Source organism: Octodon degus, unplaced genomic scaffold, assembly GCF_000260255.1.
Source record: "Octodon degus isolate 3935 unplaced genomic scaffold, OctDeg1.0 scaffold00024, whole genome shotgun sequence".
NCBI classification, from domain to species: Eukaryota; Metazoa; Chordata; class Mammalia; order Rodentia; family Octodontidae; genus Octodon; species Octodon degus.
This window is the reverse complement of record NW_004524600.1, coordinates 13,667,113-13,687,291: the sequence shown is the minus strand read 5'-3', so window position 1 is coordinate 13,687,291 and position 20,179 is coordinate 13,667,113. Positions and strand designations below refer to the sequence as shown.

At 36.4% G+C, this 20,179-nt stretch overlaps 1 pseudogene; it reads left to right on the top strand.

Moving 5' to 3' along the window:
- The first annotated feature begins 516 nt into the window (after positions 1-516).
- Positions 517-1,852, top strand: LOC101592002 (annotated as a pseudogene).
- The last annotated feature ends 18,327 nt before the right edge of the window (positions 1,853-20,179 follow it).

Sequence of the window (20,179 nt, the reverse complement as noted above, 5' to 3'; positions counted from 1 at the left end):
TTATAATTCTGGAAATTTCACAGAGAAGTTTTAGTACATATTGTACCAGGAATGCTATATTTGAAAAATATTTTCCAGAGCATTATTTTGCATAATACCATTTGTGAAGGAGAGGGGCTGGCTACGTGACCCAGGCTGGACTCTAAACCAGCAGCAAAACCCCTGCCTCTGCTATCCAAATACTGAGATTCCAGTTGTGCACCACCACACCTGCCGCTACAATACCACTTCAGTTGTCATTTGAAATACTACATCCACTGGCCGTTATTCATCCAGTGTTCTACTGCTGTTACCAAATGTTTGTTGTTAATAGCACTCGATAGATCCACTTACACTGTACTTTTATACATCTCATAAATATTTTAATAGAATACCACACTTGAAGTATATCAAAAGACTAAACCCCAGGGCTTTGTGATATGAATAGTCAAAATAGTCTTCAAAATGTTTTTAATCAGCAGCGATTCAGCAGTCTCCAGAAGTGAGCAGTCCAGGTGTGAGCCTTGGAATGTCAAGATGTCTTTTTCCCAAACGTTGACTTTAGACAAATTGGATGTTAAAGGGAAACAAGTCATTGTGAGGGTGGACTTCAACATCCTTATGGACAATCAGCAGATTACAAACAACATGAGATCCACGCTGTCATACAAAGCATCAAGCATTACCTGGATCGCAGAATCAAGTGTGTCATCCTTATGAGTCACCTGGGCTGGCCTGATGGTGTCAACCCACCTGACAAGGATTACTTGAGGCCCATTGCTGCCGAGCTCAAAACCTTGTTGGGGAAAAATGTTCTGTTTCTAAAGGATTGTGTGGGTCCAGAAGTGAAGAAAGCCTGTGTCAACCCTGCCACTGGGTCAGTTATCCTGCTGGGGAATCTGCACTTCCATGTGGAGGAAGAAGGGAAGGGCCAAGATCTTTCTGGAAGGAAAGTGAAAGCTGGTCCGGATGAACTGGGAGCCCACCAGTACCTCTCTCCAAGCTGGGGGTATCTATGTCAGTGATGTCTTCAGCACTGCACACTGGACTCATAGTTCCATGGTGGATGGGAATCTGCCCCAGAAGGCATCTGTACTCCCAATGAAGAAAGAGCTGGAATACTTTGCCAAAGCCTTGAAAAACCCAGATAGATCCTTTCTGGCTATCCTTGGTGAGACCAAAGTGGCATACAAGATTCAACTCATCAAAAAATATGCTAGACAAGGTTAATCACATGACTCTTGGGAGTAGGATGGCTTACAACTTCCTTAAGGTACTCAGCAACATGGAGATCTGTATCTTCTTGTTTCATGAGGAGAGGGCCAAGATTGTCAAAGCTATCATGGATTAAGCAAATTAAGAATGATGTCAAGATTGCCTTCCCTGTTGACTTTGTCACAACTGACAAGTTTGATGAGCATGCTAAATGTTGAAAAAGCCACTATGGAATCTGGCATACCTACTAGCTGAACAGACTGAAGAGGTTTGGGCTGTGGCTCTTCATTTTGGTACCAGGGATCAAACTCAGGATCTTGCACTTGCTGGGCAGGTGCTTATGCTAGACTGTGGTTCTAAAAGCAATAAAACGTTTGTTCAAGTTGAAGCCCAGGCAAAGCTGATCATTTAGATTGGCCCCATGGGAGTGTTTGAGTTGAGTGTTTGCCAAGGGAACCAAAGCCCTCATGGATGAGATTGTGAAGGCTACTTCCAAAGGTTGTATCACCATCTCAGGGAGTGGACACAGAGCTACTAGCTGTGCCTAATGGAACACTAAAGACAAACTCAGCTATGTGAGCACTGGCAGAACCCTGCCATCCTAGAGCTTCTAGAAGGCAAAATCCTTCCTGCAATGGAGGCTCTCAGCTACTTGTAGTCAATCAACTATTCCTCCCCTACTGTTCCTGTCCAAAATCCTCAAGTCAATTTAGTAGTTCTATATCTCAACTTTATTTTGGTTAAAATTTACCCCTAATAAGACCCACGTAAGGATAAATCACTGGAACCTTGAGAACTCTTAACATCAATACCACTCAGTTATTTCAGCACTGTCTCCATTTGCCTGCTGTCCTCAAGGTATTTGGACTTCACAATTGTGAATCGTAGGGAGAATATCTTAAACTAAAGAAAGTGAGATAAAACTTTTTAATCATTATCTTTCTATTAGCAAATATGTATACTGTAGTTTTAGAGACAGGATAAAATTTGGGATAGGTGATTTTTATTTACTCAAACATCAGTTCTGTTTGGTAGCTGCTTTCATAAACTTACACTAAGAAAAGCATTCTTATCTGAGATTATGTAATTATTCCACCAATACATGAACTATAAGGTAAAAAGTTTTATAAATATAGATCTGTATCTATAAGCAAGTTGTTACTCACGCCCATACATTTATGAAATAAGCCTTCACTGATTTGATGTTATTTCATAAAATTGTTATATACCTGTTATTCTTTATTTAATTAAATCTGTAAAATTACTAAGCCATTTTTCTTGTGTATCTTCCAAGAATCCAAGAGAAGCAATTATTTCACCTGTGTAAGGTTTACATAGGATTGAATAGCTTTTCATCTTCTATTTTTCTGTATTCTCAAATTTAAAGTAAGCCTGGAATATTAATCTTCCCTGGAAACCTAAATGATGCATCAATGAGTATAGGAATCAGTACAACATATCTAGACAAGATATGTAGCAGTCACAAATAAGTGGAAAGCTAAGTTGCAAGTGAAAAATGTTCTCTTCTTAAAAAGACCTTATCTAAAGGATCTTTGTCTTTGTCCTTTCTCTACATTTTATTTGAAGTGATGGTTCTCAAAGAAATATCTCCAGATGAACCATGTCTCTGGGAATTTCTAAGAAGCAAATGGCTACAGACATACTGAAACTTGAGAACCACTGAATTAAAGAAAAAAAGCTGTCAGAAAAAAATACCTAAATGAAAGCCAAGAACATATAATATCTATGACCTCAATGTCAAACAATCTTTCTCTGGGATATTTAATACAGACCCTTATGCACTTGCCTTTTCCCATTTATTGTGTATATGTTAATATATTAAACATTTTTATCTTGCAGGGTAGAGAATGGCAACAAAGTAAATCATTGAATAAGCTCACTTCCTTGCCTTCAGTTCTACCTTTCAAAAAATGTAGAAAAACTATAACAAGAACAAAATCTGGGCTGTTCCCTTCTTTCAAGTTTTTTTTTTTTAATTAACATCACCAGTTAATGCCCAGTACTCCATCTCTTAATATGTAACCTTCTTAGTTAACAAAACAATACTGTTAGAACTTGCAATATGTCTGACAAAGATAATACCAAAGGTATTTCTTTTAACTGAAATGGAAAGTAGAGGAGCCAGACAGGGATTCCCACTAAAACAATCAGGAAGAGTAAGACCAAACAAGGCAGTGGCTGTGGAAAGAGCCAATAACTGAAAAAGCAGGGCCCTGCTAGTTAGTTTTAAAAGATAGTGATAGGATGAAGGGCAACCAGACATCACTGGAAGATTTATCTCTGGAAAGTGAGAAGGGCCTGGTGAGGTGGGCCAGAGAGCAAAACTGCAACAATTTAGGATTAGGGGCTAGGTGTTCAGTATTGGAAGTAGAGAGTGGGGGCAGGACAACTTGTGTATCTGAAGCTCCAAAAGAGGGTAACCAGGGCTTTTTTTCTTTTATTTGAAAAGGAGATAGGATGAACTGATAAATTTGCTATATGTAAATTACCTAACAATGTTAAGCCTTTGTCCTCAAATCCAGAGTCTATGACTCTTCCCCAGTGAAGGAGTCTGCCCATTTCCTGGTTCCTGAAAACAAACTGCCTCTCTCCTGCCTGGATCTGCTCAGAACAACACAACTCCCTGACAGCTCCCGTCCCTTCCCTAACAGAGTGTTTCCTGAGGCCCCTGACTCAACTGCAAGGAGCTGGTACTACTTTCTGTATCACTATGGATTCATGAACAGCATAGTAAGGTAAATCCACTCTGTTTAGCTTAAAGTAGGTGCAGCTGCAGAATGATACAAGGAGAAATGGCCTTTAGAAGTTCAGGAGACACTTCCAGCAAGAATTTTCCACTCTGTAAAGCAAGTCCTCCACAACTCAAGTACAATCCCACTCCCTTATCAGTCAGCATATTTTCTCCTCCTCACGTTGATAATTCCTGCTCACTCTTTAGATAGAACCTCAAGTACCGCTTTGGCCAGAGAGCTCTTTGTAATAGCTTGGGATAGCTCAGATTCCCCAGGGAGAGATCTTCATGTCACTTGCACCCCACTTCACAGTATGCGGGGTGGTTACAGCTTAACATTCATTCCTATGACTACAGTCCATGCATCCCTCCTGACACCCTCCCCTTCACTATTTGTGTTCACTTTTGAGTCATCAGATCCCAGGGCACTCTCTAGCACATGGTAGGTGCTTACACAATATTTAAATATTTGTTGAGTAGATGAATACTCATATCCTGGAATGAGAAAAACAACCTTTTCCTCTCATCTTCAATGTTTTTCTATTTATGGTCATCTGTATCTGGAATTATTTTCTTGAAATCTATATCTAAATTGCATATATTCCACTAAAAAATTTATCAAATTATCAATAGAAGCCTGTCATCCTATTATTTGAAGACAAAAGTCATGCCCTGCAGCCCCCCAGTTTTGTACTACTGAGGGTTAAATCAAGAGCTTTCAAAATAAACCACAAAATCAATCCTTTTTTCAGTTTGAGACCATATCCTGCTAAATTGCACAAGCTGCAACTGAATTTACAATCCTCCTGCCTCAGCCTCCCAGATTACAAAGGTTATGGCTGTGAGTATAGTCATCCCCGCCCAGGGATAGACCATAGATATGCTTGCTTACAGGCAAGGGCAAATAAACTCTATGAGATCAAAATGTATTTGGTTTAGTACTGTGGGTCTAGCTCAGTACAATGTTTGAAGGAATAAAGGAAAAAAAAAGAAATATTCACTTCTCCCATGTTAGAAAAGCTGAGGGCCTGGGGCACACTAGTCTACCCAACTGATTATGGGTACTTAGATAGAAGTAACCTATCCATTTGAGGTTGTTCAGAGTTGGAGAAGACCACAGCAGTGGTGATGTGTATCAACATGAGGATACCTCATATCATAGTCAGTGTGACCAAAGCAGATGACATCCTAAGACTTGGGGAACTGAGTAGTATGAGTGGGCAGCGAAGAAGACAGACTCTGAAACATGAGATAGTAGCATAATCTTAACCTGTTTTATCTTCTGCTCATAAAATATATTTTAAAACTGTGGGCCAATAGCTCTTATGTGATATAGCTTGTGGCAGAAAAAATAAACATTGTCTGGTTCTACATAATAGGTTAATCCAGATACTCCCCTCACCATCATACCAGGATAATTTTATCTCATTGTGACAATTATCAATATGGATGGATGGATATTTTATGTATTGTGATGTTCATTTTGTTATTGTCTTCCATTATGATTTGAAATATGTGACATTCAAATTCCACATATTGATACTGTCATTATCTCAGAAAGTGATTGTATTTAGTGAAGTGGTTTTAAAATAGGTAACTGCAGATAACTGAAATCATTGGGGCAAACTGTAATCCAATAGCGTAATGTCATGAGAAGAGAAGAAAAGGACACATGAAGAACAAAGATCACCTATGAGCCATGGAGACAGACTCGGGAAAAAATCAACCTTGAGAACACTTTGATCTCAGACCTTTGGCTTCCCGAATTATAAGAAAAGAAACCTAGTTCATGTTTGACATACCTAGCAAACCAACACATACAGTAATTTAAAGGTTTTAATTTTAAACTGATGATCAAACGAAAGTGTGGAGTATCCCCCAAATCTACTTGTTGACTTACCAAATGAGAAAGAATAAAATAGTCAGAGATAGAATAGGTGATAGCAACTACTGACAGAAAAGTAAAATGCGCAAAATATGTAAAAGATGTTCACTGATGAAAACTGTCACAGGACAATTTCCAAGAAAACCTCATGTATTTTCCACTTCATGTCATGAATATTTGAGAGTTCACCTTTTGCACATACTAATAAAGGTTAAATACAACATATAAGAAAAAAAGTACACCCAAAAGAAATGAAAAGCGCAACAGGATTGGAAAGGTAGACAGACACCTGTCAAAAGTAAAATGGACAGGTATCATAGATAATAGAAGACATAATTTCAAAATATCCTATAGGAAAAAATGAGTCTAAAATGTAAAGAACAGGCAAAATAGCAAAGAAATAAAAGAGTTATTATCGGTGTTAACTCCAAGCAAGGATCCTATAACTTTCAAAGTTCTATAGGAAAAGATAAAATTTTAACATTATGTGTGATGGACACAACTATAAAATTAAAACTGCAAAATCAAATTTTAACATACATAAGCATTGTCCACTCAATTGTATCTTACACATATGTAGCCATTCCATAGCAGTTTCATATTATCTAGGAAAAAGAACATTTAATCAGGTTTGCTATAATAGATATGGTATATCTAAAAAAGTATCTAGAGCCTTTACAGATCTTAAAATTGTTCTGGGAAAAGGTTATAAAGCAGTGCAGGATAAAGATAAGGAAGAGATAGGATATATCTGAGCTTCAGAATTATGAGTTTTCTAGCAATTTCTATGAGTATCACCAATCATTTCTGGAAGCAAACATTGGGAGAGGTAAAATTCAATGCCAAAATCGCAGGCATCATGTCAGCATCTCACCTTTTGGCACGACAGTTACTAACATCCAATCCCAAAGTATAGTTTTCTGTATACTAGGGAAGGGTCCATAGGGTCTTCAGGGTCTCACTACTAGACTGGACTCATAGTGATTCTCCTGTGTACAGCCTCCCAAGTGCTGGGATTCCAGGTGTGGGCCACCTTGCCCAGTCTCAGCCTCCATCTCAGTGGGCCCCAAGGACGGGGCTGGCCCAGCAGGTCCGGGGATCAAACCTCCGGCTCCTGCATTTGCTTGCAGGCATTTTAATCTGCTGAGCTATTTGGCCAGCCCCCAAAGCATATTTTTGCGTCAGAAATCTGTTTCTTGTTTTCCTCAAAATAAAGTAATGTCCGAAGGAGAGAAGATCCACATTACCATAATCAGTGCAAGAAACCTATCAGATTTTTAAAAACATCCTCCACTAGTTGCTTGGTGTTATGAAGAGGTAACTTCTTTACTCTTTGAAGAAATTGAAGCACCACTTCCTTCATAAATGACCTAATAAAACATAGCAAGTTGTTCACATAAACATGAATCCATACCTCAATAAAACATGATGCTTGACCATTAAAAAATACTGTTTCCTGAGAATGCAAATAAGCAGTTCTGTTAGTATCTTCAGAGAAACTCCTCTAACATTTCAAATAGAATAAAAGTCTATTGATTAACAATTAATTGAAAAGATCAAGCAACCCAATGTGATTTCACACTTCAAAGAATTACGACAACTTAATTTAATACCAAAATAAGATCTTTATTTTGAATAAAATAGGATGATGATTTTAGGGGGAACATAACAAATAGTAAAAATCATGGTGTTTATCACATTGATAGCCCATAATAAATTTTTATGACATTCTGCCAGCATGTGAGAACTGAAAATAAATTGGAGTAGAAGATATAAAAGCTGGTGTTTCAGTTCTCAGAAGAGGGAAATCGATTGTTTAAACCATGAAAATTAAAGCCATATTTTATATTTTCCATCATTACAGATTTTAACACTTAGGAGTATACATCTCATATCTATTTAGGGACACTTCTTGTGTGGTAAAAATGAGTAAATTCAGTATCTTAACTGTTTTACACAATATTTTCAGTTGTGAGTTTTATGCTCAGTTTAATTTTGAGATGATAATTTTTCTCTTTTCATGTAACTGATCTATCAGTTGGTATAAGTCTATCGTTAACTTTTGAATTTATCCACTTTAACACCCAGCATCATTATAATCCATCAGTATAAAAGATATTAACCATAATGCTGAGTCATAGACCAGCATTTCTGGGATAAAGGAAAATGAGAAACAAACTTCATTGCTACCATGGTCAATCCTACCAACAGAGGTCATGATGACCCATCATATTTACCATCAGTGCAGCTGAGGAGTGGAGAAAATGCTGGAAATTGAGCCCTGAACCTTGTGTGTCTTAAGCCACAATTCTTGTTTTTAAATAGCATTTTTTAAAGAAACCAATTTACCTATATTAAACGTTAAATTCATCCCCACTTCAGCAATTATATAAATCCACCTTTTAATGTCTATTTTTGCAACATAGGAAGCATACCAGCCAGACACTTAGTTGCAAGGTTGAGCTCTCACTTGTCCATCTAGACATTCAGGAACCCTTGATAACCTCTAAGTTCTTCAAAATCAGATACCTTTATCTACAAAATGAACACAGTTGTGTTTACTCAGTTCACCTCATGACCAGATAGGAGACGTGCACTAGGACAGTTGAACATTATGAGTAAAAACTTCTAACTCAAATACATGGTCCTAAAAGATATATTACTTTGGATGAATCATTTCATCTCTTTGACTCAATTAAGTAATAACAAAAATTGTGATAGCATTGTATGATTCTATGGGACTTGCCATATGAATTTGAGTCAAATAAATTAACCTATAGATCTTACAAAGACATCTGAACTTTTGCCTTCATTACCTTCTAGATTAACAGGTACACAATAATCTGTTTCTTTTAGGGAGTTGAGTATATGAAAAAATACTATTTGAAATATAAATTTTTAAACTTCAGTATAAGAAAAAATAACTAAATTTTCTTATTTTACAAAAATGGAAAAAAATGAAATTTCTTTTTTATTTTCTTAAACAATGCAATATAGTGATAGAAAAAATATCATTAGAAATGATACAAAATTTCACCAAAATAATAAGAATTCAACAATGGCTGAAATTTCTAAATAAGTAAAATAAATGTGAAAAGATACCTTGTATCTATAATTTTCTTTAAAGGAATGAATTAAGAACAAAAGCACTTCGTGTTCTTAGAATTTATTAAACTTAATGTAATAAAAATCTTTATACTTGCAGAGATGAGGTAGAAGCTTATTGTAATTTGCTATCTTGTGTAGTCCGGTCACTAACTCATTAAAATGCTCTAGAAAAGAACAGTTAAATGGAGGACAAGCTACATGCTAATAATCTAGAGAAAACCCTGATCCATTTTCAGGATTTAACAACAAGAGTGGCAAGAAGGAATAATTATGCTGGAATAAACACACACTCATTAATGCACGGAGATAATTTTAAAACATTTAATGGTGGTGAAGAGTAAATTATTTAACTCTAACCAGGGATAAGAGCCTTTTGGTAACTATCCCTTACTGCTGTAAATTTGCTGAAGCTTGCATTTCCTGGCTGCTGGCTCTGTTGATTTAGAGTCATTCTGAATGCTCTGCTAGAAAGGATTTCAGTGCTGCTGCCAAATACTCACTAGATTAAAAATGCGCTCAGCTGATAATATTTTTATAAACACTGCACACTGAGCAAGAGCAATGTTCTTTAGGTATCAATTTGCTGCTCTTTCAGAGCCAGGCTTTCTGCTAGGTCTTATCAATCGACAGATTCTGCTCAATCTGGTTATTTCTGATGAGACATAACAGAAAACTTTCTTCAAAGTCTCTTTAACAATTAAATGCTGAATTAGGTTGCTTTCTTTAATCAGTAAAGCCATAAGGCCAGCTCATCAGTATGAATGTTGGAATTTCTAAATATTTATTAAAAAATGTCCATAAAGCAAAGGTCTCCAATTCCAGGAAAGGTGACAAATGATACGATGTCAAATGTGACTTATAGGAAAGTACTTAGACTTCCCCCCATTCAGTGCTGAGGTATGAGTTGTTTTCACTATTGTTACCTAGGCATGGTTAAGGAATCCTTAGGGTTTCCGTTAGCCCCTAAGATTTGTCCTGGAATGCAAAAACCGTAAAAGTTGCATTGGAAAACTTTTTCTCACAATAGTTTCATAATTGGCCAAAAGGAGTCTAAACTGACAAATAAGGAGCAGTAAAAGTTGAAAACAAGGATAGAAAATGTATAATGATGTACACAAATGTTTTATAAGACTATATGCAATAGAAAATCAAGTAAAGATCAGACAAACAAAACAATTTAGAAGTAGCAAAAAGGACAAATGTAGCATTATTCTTTATATCTTTGGACCTCTTCCTATAGATACCTTACAAGCATTATAAAACTAGAATTCCCATCTCCAAGGAAGGTCTGAGGCATTGGTCTCAATATAAGACAAATAGCCTAGCTCACTAATTTCATTTGGTGGGAAGCTTTAATATTATTTGAAATTTTTATTTTTATGCTATAAAATAAGTATAGACTGGTCTTTTAATGGGAAATCTTCCATGTTTTTTACATCAAATGAATCTTAGACTGGAACAGCGTCATTTTACAATTTGCCTCAGTCTTCCCCTTTCTCCTTTCACCTACCTTCTAGTGCTTGGGAAAACTTGGACTCTCCAAAAGAAAATTAGAGCCAATTACACAAGTAACTGGAATGGGAAAGGGAATGATGTTTTAGAGTAAATTCAAGAAAACATCTTAATTCTTGCCGGATACTTACACTTCTATCTGGGAGCTGCTGCTGGCTTTTCAGTGACATCTCATTGGAATAGGTCAGGCATGGCCTTGACTTTCAACAGAGATAACTCTCACACACAGTCACATCTCAATTTATTAAATATAGAAAAGAGAAAATATACATATAATAGGTAGAGAGAAAAAATGTGAAAAGAGAAATATTAATTCTATTTTCTAAATCAAAACTTGGAGATACAACTGCAAACAATAATAAAAATCAATTCATGGCAATAAAATATTAAGTGATATTTTTCTTCTAGATTTAATTGATACCTTATATGAGTTATTTCCACTGATACTAAGAATACTGAATATGAAATATTTATAACCCAAAATGATCTAAATCCAGCCCAATCTTATTACTATTGTATATATTTTGTGAAGGCTGAGAGCAATCTTTAGAAAATAATTTCACTTGCATCAGTAATTGGAAGTCATACTTATTTGACTAGCAGGTACCTAAGAGAAACCAAGTGAAGATGGTGAAAGAAAAAGGATTAGAACTTTCTACCAAGCTCTATGGAGCAGACCCAAATGAAGCACATTCAGCTAGACTCTGGAATAAATTTCAGAAATAAACAACTCCCAAGTTTTAAGTTGCATGCCAGCCTAACAAAGGGGATCAGAGCTCTCACCTGCTCACTTTGTCCCACAGTCTAATCATTCTTTTGCTCATTGTCTAGAGTATCCATGTTATATATGTTACCCACCAGGTATTTGCTGAGTAGCCTATCCTGGTTATCAAATAGAGCACAGCCTATCATCATGACAGTGTTCAAGTAACCATAATTTTACTTAATAGTAGGCCCAAGCAATAAGAATATTGAAAATGACAAGTTAAATCTGCCAAGGAAAATCTGTAAACTGTTTCCTTCAAACCAAAAGTTTAAGTACAATAAGATACTTTGAGAGAACTAATCCTATAAAATGTGTTAGAGTATATTGTAATTATTCCACTTTATTTTTAAACATTATTTTTAATCTCTGACTATGCCTAATTTATAAATTAAATCTTATCATACATATATATGGAAAACTATGGTGTGCATAGGGCTCTGTAGTATCCATGGCTTCAGAAGGTTGCTGAGAAGTCTTGCATGTGTTCCCTACATACAAGGGGTTTTTTTGAATTTTATTAATTAGCCACAAACTAGAACCTCAAGCAGAAATCACTCCACTCCTCAGAGATTTTAAGCATAGACCTTAACTACACCTATTTTATGGTCATTATTGCCCTAAATTTATATTAATTTTTATAGTCATTTTAGTTTCCCTCTATGTAAATGTGTGGCAAGAATGTGTGATGATTCACTTTTAACAAACTTGCATATGCCAGCTATACAAAATATTTGACTTAAATTAGTGGATAAAAATGAATGAATGATATTATATTTATATGTCAGAATGAATATTGGGTAATATGTTAAAATAACTAGTATCAGGGCTGGTTAGATAGCTCAGCAGATTAAAGAACCTGCTTAGGAAAACTCAGGGACCAGGGCTCCATCCTTGGCACGCCGTGCCAGCCCTGCCCCTGGAGCACAATGAGACAGCAATTGAGACTGGGTATGTGTGGCACATGCCTGTAATCCCAATGCTTGGGAGGCTAAAAACAGGAGGATCACTATGAGTCCAATCTGAGCAGTGAGACCCTCTAAACCCTGTACTAAATACATAAATTTTAAAAAACAATGTCCATTTTAATGTACTATTTTTGATATTCACGTTGACACTTTTAAGCTCCTCATATAAACACTCATTGTCTTACTATTCTCCTGCCAACAGACATTCAGCACGATGCATGGGTGAGATTTTAGTCACTGTAATGAAATGTCTGACTCAGCCTACCTAATGAAGAAAACAGGCACATTAGCTCACAGTTTAGAAGGCTCAAAGTTCAAATAACTCAGGGCATCTCTGTGGTCAGGGATGCCCTTGATTGCATCACCCTCTAGGCTGACAGCAATTGTGGAAAAACAGGCAGGAACATGATTATATCCAGAACTAGTGAGCAGACAAATCTGGGTGGATGCAAACTTGCTCCTTAAATAGAAGCCCTCTCATGGCAAGGTGAGATTGCAGAAGGGTATTTTTGATAAACCTGAAGTCCTCGCACAATGCCTTACTTTTGAAAGGTTCCAGAGCCCCTTCCACAACCCCACCTTGAGACAAAGTCTCTAATACATGAGACCCTAGGGACACACGAACTGCAGCAGAGGATCTGTGTGAATACACCCACACATACAGATTGTGCTTTGTTGTTCCCACAAGACAGCATGTAACACTGATAGACTTAATCAAAAGATTTGCACTTCGGTTCAGCCATGCCAGTTACTAGTCATGTAATCTGACTAAGGTATTTTATCTTTAAAGTCTATACAAAGTGTCTTAATTTCTCAGTTGTTCTCAGGCTAAAATGACCTAAGGAGTGAGGCTGAACAGTGGGTTCCAATTACACCCCAGGCCTATTCAGCTGCTTAGCAAATAATGTCTGAAAAGTAGATTTGGATTGTTTATTTTCCTTTTACCTCTTATCTCTTCTTTACTGCCTTATCCCTTCCTCTTCTCCTTCTGTCCCTTTATTTACTCATACTATTATTTAATGTTCTACACTTGAGTAAATAAAGGATTAGGAGCCAGAGTCTTGATAATTGAGTGAGTGACCTTAGGCAAAATACTTAATATTTACAAATCTCAATTTCCTTTTCTATGTAATGAAAGGGAATTAATACCATGGAAGGTATAAATATTATTATTCTATGAGGTTTATATTAAGCTAAAAAGAACATACAATCTTATGTACAGGTATCAACTTTACACAAGAAATGCAAACATTACGAACTGCAAACATATACTAATAAAAATATAAATAAATGAAAACATAAAATCTGTATAATAGTCTCAGTTCCTAGTACTTTCATGCTCTTGACTTTGAATATAAAACAAACAGGGGTTTTAACAGATTCTATCAGCAAAGTCAGAATTGAAGTTTTCTTTTATGAACACAGATACCATATAAAGTAATTCAATTAATGGAGCATAGTTGCGCTAGGCTAGTAATGTGTAAGAGCTTAAAAGTAATTTTTATTTACGTTTGCAGTGTTGGGGGCAAGTATAACTGGACATTGGTACCTATGTATTGGGGAAAGTGGCAAAAATTCAAATCCTGCATAATGAAAACACTCACAGTCAAACAGAGGAAAAATCAGTTTTCCATATAGTCTACCTACTCCCTGGCTTAGAGCCTTCCATACTCTTTTTCTCCTAGAGACAGATGGATCTATTGCCACAGACAATAAATCATCAGCCTAGATGAGCCTTATCTTCATACTGTATTGGAATTATCAAACACAAGCTCTTTACTCTTCGCTAATATGATAAGAAGAAAGTCAAATAAAAATTAACAAAGAACCCCCAAAGTACTTTAGTATTTAGCATAGATCGCTTCTTCATTACAATCTAAAAAGTAGGTGCTCTATGATATACAAATACTCCGGAATTGGCTAGTGTTTTGCTTAGCTACTCATCATAAAATTTTTGCATGTTCTGGAAAAGATTGTCAAATCATTCTAGCTGAGAGAAAAACTAATTTCCACACACTGCTATTTGCTATATTCTTCCAAAAGTCTGTCATTACCACCTGTACACATTAGCTAATTATCTCCTGTGTGTTGTTTAAATAAATGTATTTTGTTTACGTTTGTCTGTACTGCTAAGAGGTCTTTAACAATAATCAATCATGGAAAACTTGGTTATAAAAAAGTAATTAAAACTTGTGACAGTAAATGTAATTCAAGGGAAAGATGATAGCTTAAAGAACTACAAGGTAAAAGGAACAGGGGAAGAAATAAACAGGGAAGATATATTTACATGTTATCAATTTAATATATGAGACAATATTTTAAAAGGTGAGAATGAGCTCATACTATTTTTCCTTACAGGTTATAATTGGTTAGGAGTTCTTGGAGAAAAAATACATGATAAAGTACTATTTTGAAAAATAGTCAAAAGGCATAGTGGCATGCTTCTTGTAATCTCAGCTCTTGGGAGGCTGTAAACAGGTGGATTATTGCAAGTCTGATCTAATAATGAGACCCTGATATTCTGTAGACCCTTCCCTAAAATACAAGAAAAAAACAGTCTTAAGACTCCATTATGAACAAGAAAGATAATTTTACCATATGAAGGCACTGAGATATTTAACAGAGTGATTTTTATATGTCCTGAAAATATAATTCATAAAAATCATCAGTGATAGACAATTTTTTTAAAAAATGAAGATCTATTAACATCTAAACATTATGAGCTCTTACAGTCTGTAGAGCTCTACTTTCTCACATTGACTTCATATAAATTGGAGCTATTAAAAGGGAAGAGTGTGACAGAGAAAGACACTGAATTGGTTTTTGGAGATAAACTTGCTGTATCACTCTATCTATACTATCTTATTTTAAAATAGAAAACTGATAATGTCTTTAACTTGAAAAGCACATACTATAGCTTCACTCGTTCTTTTGCAAAAAAACAAAAGCAGAGTTATAGGTATTAAGATGAAGTTGGGCTAGATATGTTAAGTGAACAGAAATTCCACATGGAGTTTCAGTATGCACCTGTCAGATATTTCTCGGAAACACTTTTCCAGAAAATAGTTATGGCCTCATAAATTCTGAAGCATCATAGAAGACCAAGTGAAGATGATTATGAAGAAAAAGTCATTTCTGACACTCTGAAAAATCTATCTTATAGTTATCAATCATTCCTAATTCCATTTATTTTGCTTAGTGTGAGAATTTTTAAATGACATGAATATCAGCAATCAATGCTAAAAGAAATCTTTAGGATGATTTCTTTAGATTTCAACTCATATTCATAATGCTATTCTCAGAACCTCTCTCTTCTCTCATTCCACCTCAGCTTCTTTATTTCTCTCACCATTTTGTCCATATAATTATCCTGCAAACTATAGTTTTTAACCTTTTCATATTGCAGTATGTGCATGAAACTTAAACTAAAGCACCTGCTTAGGCAAATTCAGGGACCGGGGTTTGATCCCTGGCATTCTGTGCCAGCCCCACCTTTGGGATACCCTAAGATGCCAACTGAAACTTGGTGTGGTGGTGTGCACCTGTAATTCCAGTTCTTGGGAGTCTGAAAACAGGAGGATCACTATGAATTCAATCTGTGTAGTGAGACCCTGTAGATCCTGCACAAAATACATTTTTAAAAAACTGAAAAATATACAACAATTATAACATATCTTTGTTTTTGTTTTGTTTGTTTGTTTGTTTGTTTGTTTTGTGGCCCATTCAGCCCACCCTGGGGGTGGGATTGGCTCTGCATATGGTGCCAGGGATTGAACTGCAGTCTCTGAGTGCTTACTTATGCTTGCCTAAGCAGGCATTTTAGACCACTAAGCTATCTCACTGGCCCTGTAACACATCTTTAAAGAAACAATAGATTACCACAACAAAGACAAAAGCATCCTTATGAGGCATACCCAAGAAGTAACTATTCTGAAGCTTATCATAAGGAATTATGTCTGCATTTAAGCTTTATAACAACATAATTATACACTGTTTATCTGATTCCATTTGTACAATAGAATATTTATGAGTTAAATTCATGTGGTACATTTTATTGTCTGATTATAAGAAAAGCTATTCATTCAACTGACTCTTTAGTGTATTTTGGTAACAAGTCCAATTTTCAGCTATTAGTGATGACACAGCCATGGATACCACTGTACACATACAATAACACACACACACACACACACACACACACAAATGCACATGGACATATTTATATTAAAACTATATTAAAAAGTGAAAATGGATATCCAACCAATCCCAGGCCCTGCGAGTGTGGGGGAGAGCTTCTGCTCTGTTCTGCACCCAGCCGCAGCTCAAAGCCCAGGCCTGCCTTGTGAGAGGGGCCTTTCTCTGCATTTTCCAGACCTCCCCCGCCTGGCCCTCTGAGTGCGAATTTCCGCGCACCTTGAGCCCTTCATATCCAACTAACCCCAGGCCCTGCGAGGGTGGGGGAGAGCTTCTGCTCTGTCCTGCACCTGCCCACCACTATAAGCCCAGGCCCAGCGCGTGAGAGAGGCCTTTCCCCACGGTCTCCAGATCTCCCCCGCCCGGCCAGACCCAACACAGCTCCCCACCTGAGTAAGAACTTCTGCCATGCTCTTGGGAGTCCTGCAGACACAAAACACAACACTGGTGAGTGTGTGGGAGAGCTTCTGCACTCTCTTGCCCCCTCTCCTCATACCCCTCCAGATCCAGCCCAGACCTAACATAAAGGCTTGAGGTAAAGCCATGCCACTAAAGTCCCTGCAGTGAGACTAGGGTCAAAATCACACAGCTAATCCAGGAACAGAACATCTTACCAGAGGTATACAGCAGGCCCACCTCCAAGGGCAACAACAGTAAGGAGCTGAGCACAGTAGCCAAACCGAGATCAGGTACAACTGCACGAACTAGAACTTCGTATATCAGTACCCAAATTTCATTAAGTGATAAGAATATAATTGCACCAAAGCTCCACGCCAAAAACCAGAGGTCAGTGTTAAATGAAATGATGAAGACAAGGAGCAAAATGCAATCTCAGGCCTCAAGCCCACTCATAACAAGTGCAGAAGACATTAACTCAGCTGAAATAAATGAATCAATAGCATTGGAAGTAAATAAACAACAGCAGAAAGATATAGAGGAACTCAGAGCAGAATTAATTTCTGGAATAAAAAAAATAAAACTATGAATTTATAACAACTGAACTTAAGAATCAAATGCAGAAACATATGGAGGACACACGATGCCCAACCAGAACAAATGCAGTGGACACTAGCTTAGCTGAAATATATGAATTAGTAGTGTTGGAAGTAAATAAGCAACTGTAGAAAGGTTTAAAGGAACTCAAAGCAGAATTAGTGTCTGAAATGAAAAAAGAAATCTCTAAATTCATACCACCTGAACTAAAGAATCAAATATAGAAACATAAAGGGGAACCCAATCTGTAAAAAACACTTCAGTAAAAGAATTAATAACTCCTTCTAAAGAAGACATTGATAAAAAAAAAAAAACGTATAAGAGATTAAAAAAATGATGGATTCCTTGAATGAGCAATACAAGAAAGAAGTAGATCGCATGAAACAGAGTCAAAGAGAAGTAGAGGAACTTAAAATCTCAATCACAAGTCTGAAAAACCGTTTGAGCAAAAGTGAAGATAGGGTTTCAGATCTTGAAAAAGCTGGTGCAGTTAGTGAAAAGGTAAGAAAAGATCTTTTAAAAACAACTAAGATGCAGTAAAAAATAATTCATCATCTGCCAGACGATGCAAAGATGTTAGACCAATAGGCATCAATGAGAATGAAGGAGTCAATACAAATGATATAAAAATATGGGCAGAAGTAATAGAAAACTTTCCAAATATAAGGAAACAATCTGATATTCAGGTAACCAAAGCATACAGAACTCCAAATAACTTCAACCCATTAAAAACACACCAAGACATATAATAGTCAAGATCCCAGAAATCCAATACAAGAATATCATACTGAAAGCTGCTAGAGAAAAGAAGCAGATCCCATTCAAAGGAAAACCAATCAGAATTATGGCCGACTTCTCTTCACAAACCATGAAGGCAAGAAGAGCATGGAGCAGAATACTTCAAGTCCTCTATGAAAACAAATTCCAACCCAGACTACTATACCATGCAAAACTCTCTTTCAAGTTTGATGGAGAAGTGAAATACTTTCATGACAAAGAACAACTAAAGAATTTCATGATGGCAAAACCAACCCTAAACAGACTACTGAAAGATGTTCTAGAGAGGGACCAAAAGGATCAGTACTTAACCAATGAGAACAGAAGAAACCCACTAAATAGGACAAACAATTAAGCACAGGAGAAAAAACAGTTACAAAACAGCATTCAACGGGCTGGAGAGATGGCTGAGTGGTCTAAAGCACCTACTTGGAACAAGTTTGGCAGAACAACGGGACCACGGTTCGATCCCCCAGCACCACATGCCAGCCAGCCCCGCCCCCTGGTGGGCTGAGCTGGCCACACACACACACAAAATAAATAAATGTAAATAAATAAATAAACAGTGGAATATATTTAAAAAAAAACAGCATTCAAATAACATGTCAATTGTAAGTCAACACATCGCAATTATAACAACCAATGTAAATGGACTCAATTCACCAATTAAGAGAAATAGATTGGCACAGTGGATTAGGAAACAAAACCCAACAATATGTTGTATACAAGAAACACATTTAACTCATAAAGAAACTCACAGGCTGAAAGTTGAAGGATGGAAAGTAATACTACATGCCCCAGCACTTCAGAAAAAAAGCAGGGGTAGCAATCTTGATCTCAGGCAATCTCAATTTCAAACCAAGAATGATCAAACGAAATAAAGAAGACCATTATATACTAGTTAGAGGAAAAATTCAAGAGGAAGAAATAACAATTATAAGTATGTATGCACCAAATAAGGGAGCAACCAACTATATAAGACAAACCTTAAAAGACATGAAAAATCTAATATCCAATACAACAATCTTAACAGGAGACCTTACACCCCCTTATCCCAAAAAGATAGATCAACCACATGAAAAAATTAGCAAAGAAGTAGCACAACTGAACCAGAGCTTGGAACAAATGGACTTGGTAGATGAACACAGAGTGTTCCACCCAACCACAGCAGAATACACATTTTTTTCAGCTGCACATGGATCATTTTCTAAAATAGATCACATACTAGTACATAGGTCATGCTTAAGTATATGCAAGAAAACAGAAATTATCCCATGCATATTATTGGAACACAATGCAATGAAACTGGAAATAAATAACAAAAAAAAACAAAAAACAGAAAAGCCCACTAAATACATGGAAATTAAACAACACCCTACTCAGCAATCAATGGGTTATAGATGAAGTTAAACAAGAAATTCAACATATCTACAATTCAATGAAAATTCATCCACAACTTATCGGAATTTATGGAATGTAATGAAAGCAGTTCTCAGAGGGAAATCCATAGCTGAGAATTCATACATTAGGAAAACAAAATGGGAACAAGTAAACACCCTAATACTGCACCTCTGACATTTAAAAAAGGAAAAGTAAACCAAACCCATGGCCCAAAGACAGAAAGAAATCATAAGGATTAGAGCAGAAATTAATCCAATTGAGATGAAGAAAACAGTTCCAAAAATAAACGAATCAAAAGGCTGGTTCGTTGAAAGATTAAATAAAATCGATAAGCCCCTAGCCAATCTCATCAAAAAGAGGAAAGAAAAAATTCAAATACAAGCAATAAAGAATGAAAAGGGTGCAACTACTACAGACCCAGTGGAAATTCAGAAGATTATCAATAACTATTTTGCGAATCTTTATGCTCACAGAATAGAAGCCACAGACAAAATGGACAGATTCCTAGAAAGATACAAATTACCAAAACTGAATCAAGAAGATATAACAACTCTCCATAACCAAATAACAGCCATTGAAATACAAAATGTAATAAAAAGCCTGCTGACAAAGAAAAGTCCAGGTCCTGATGG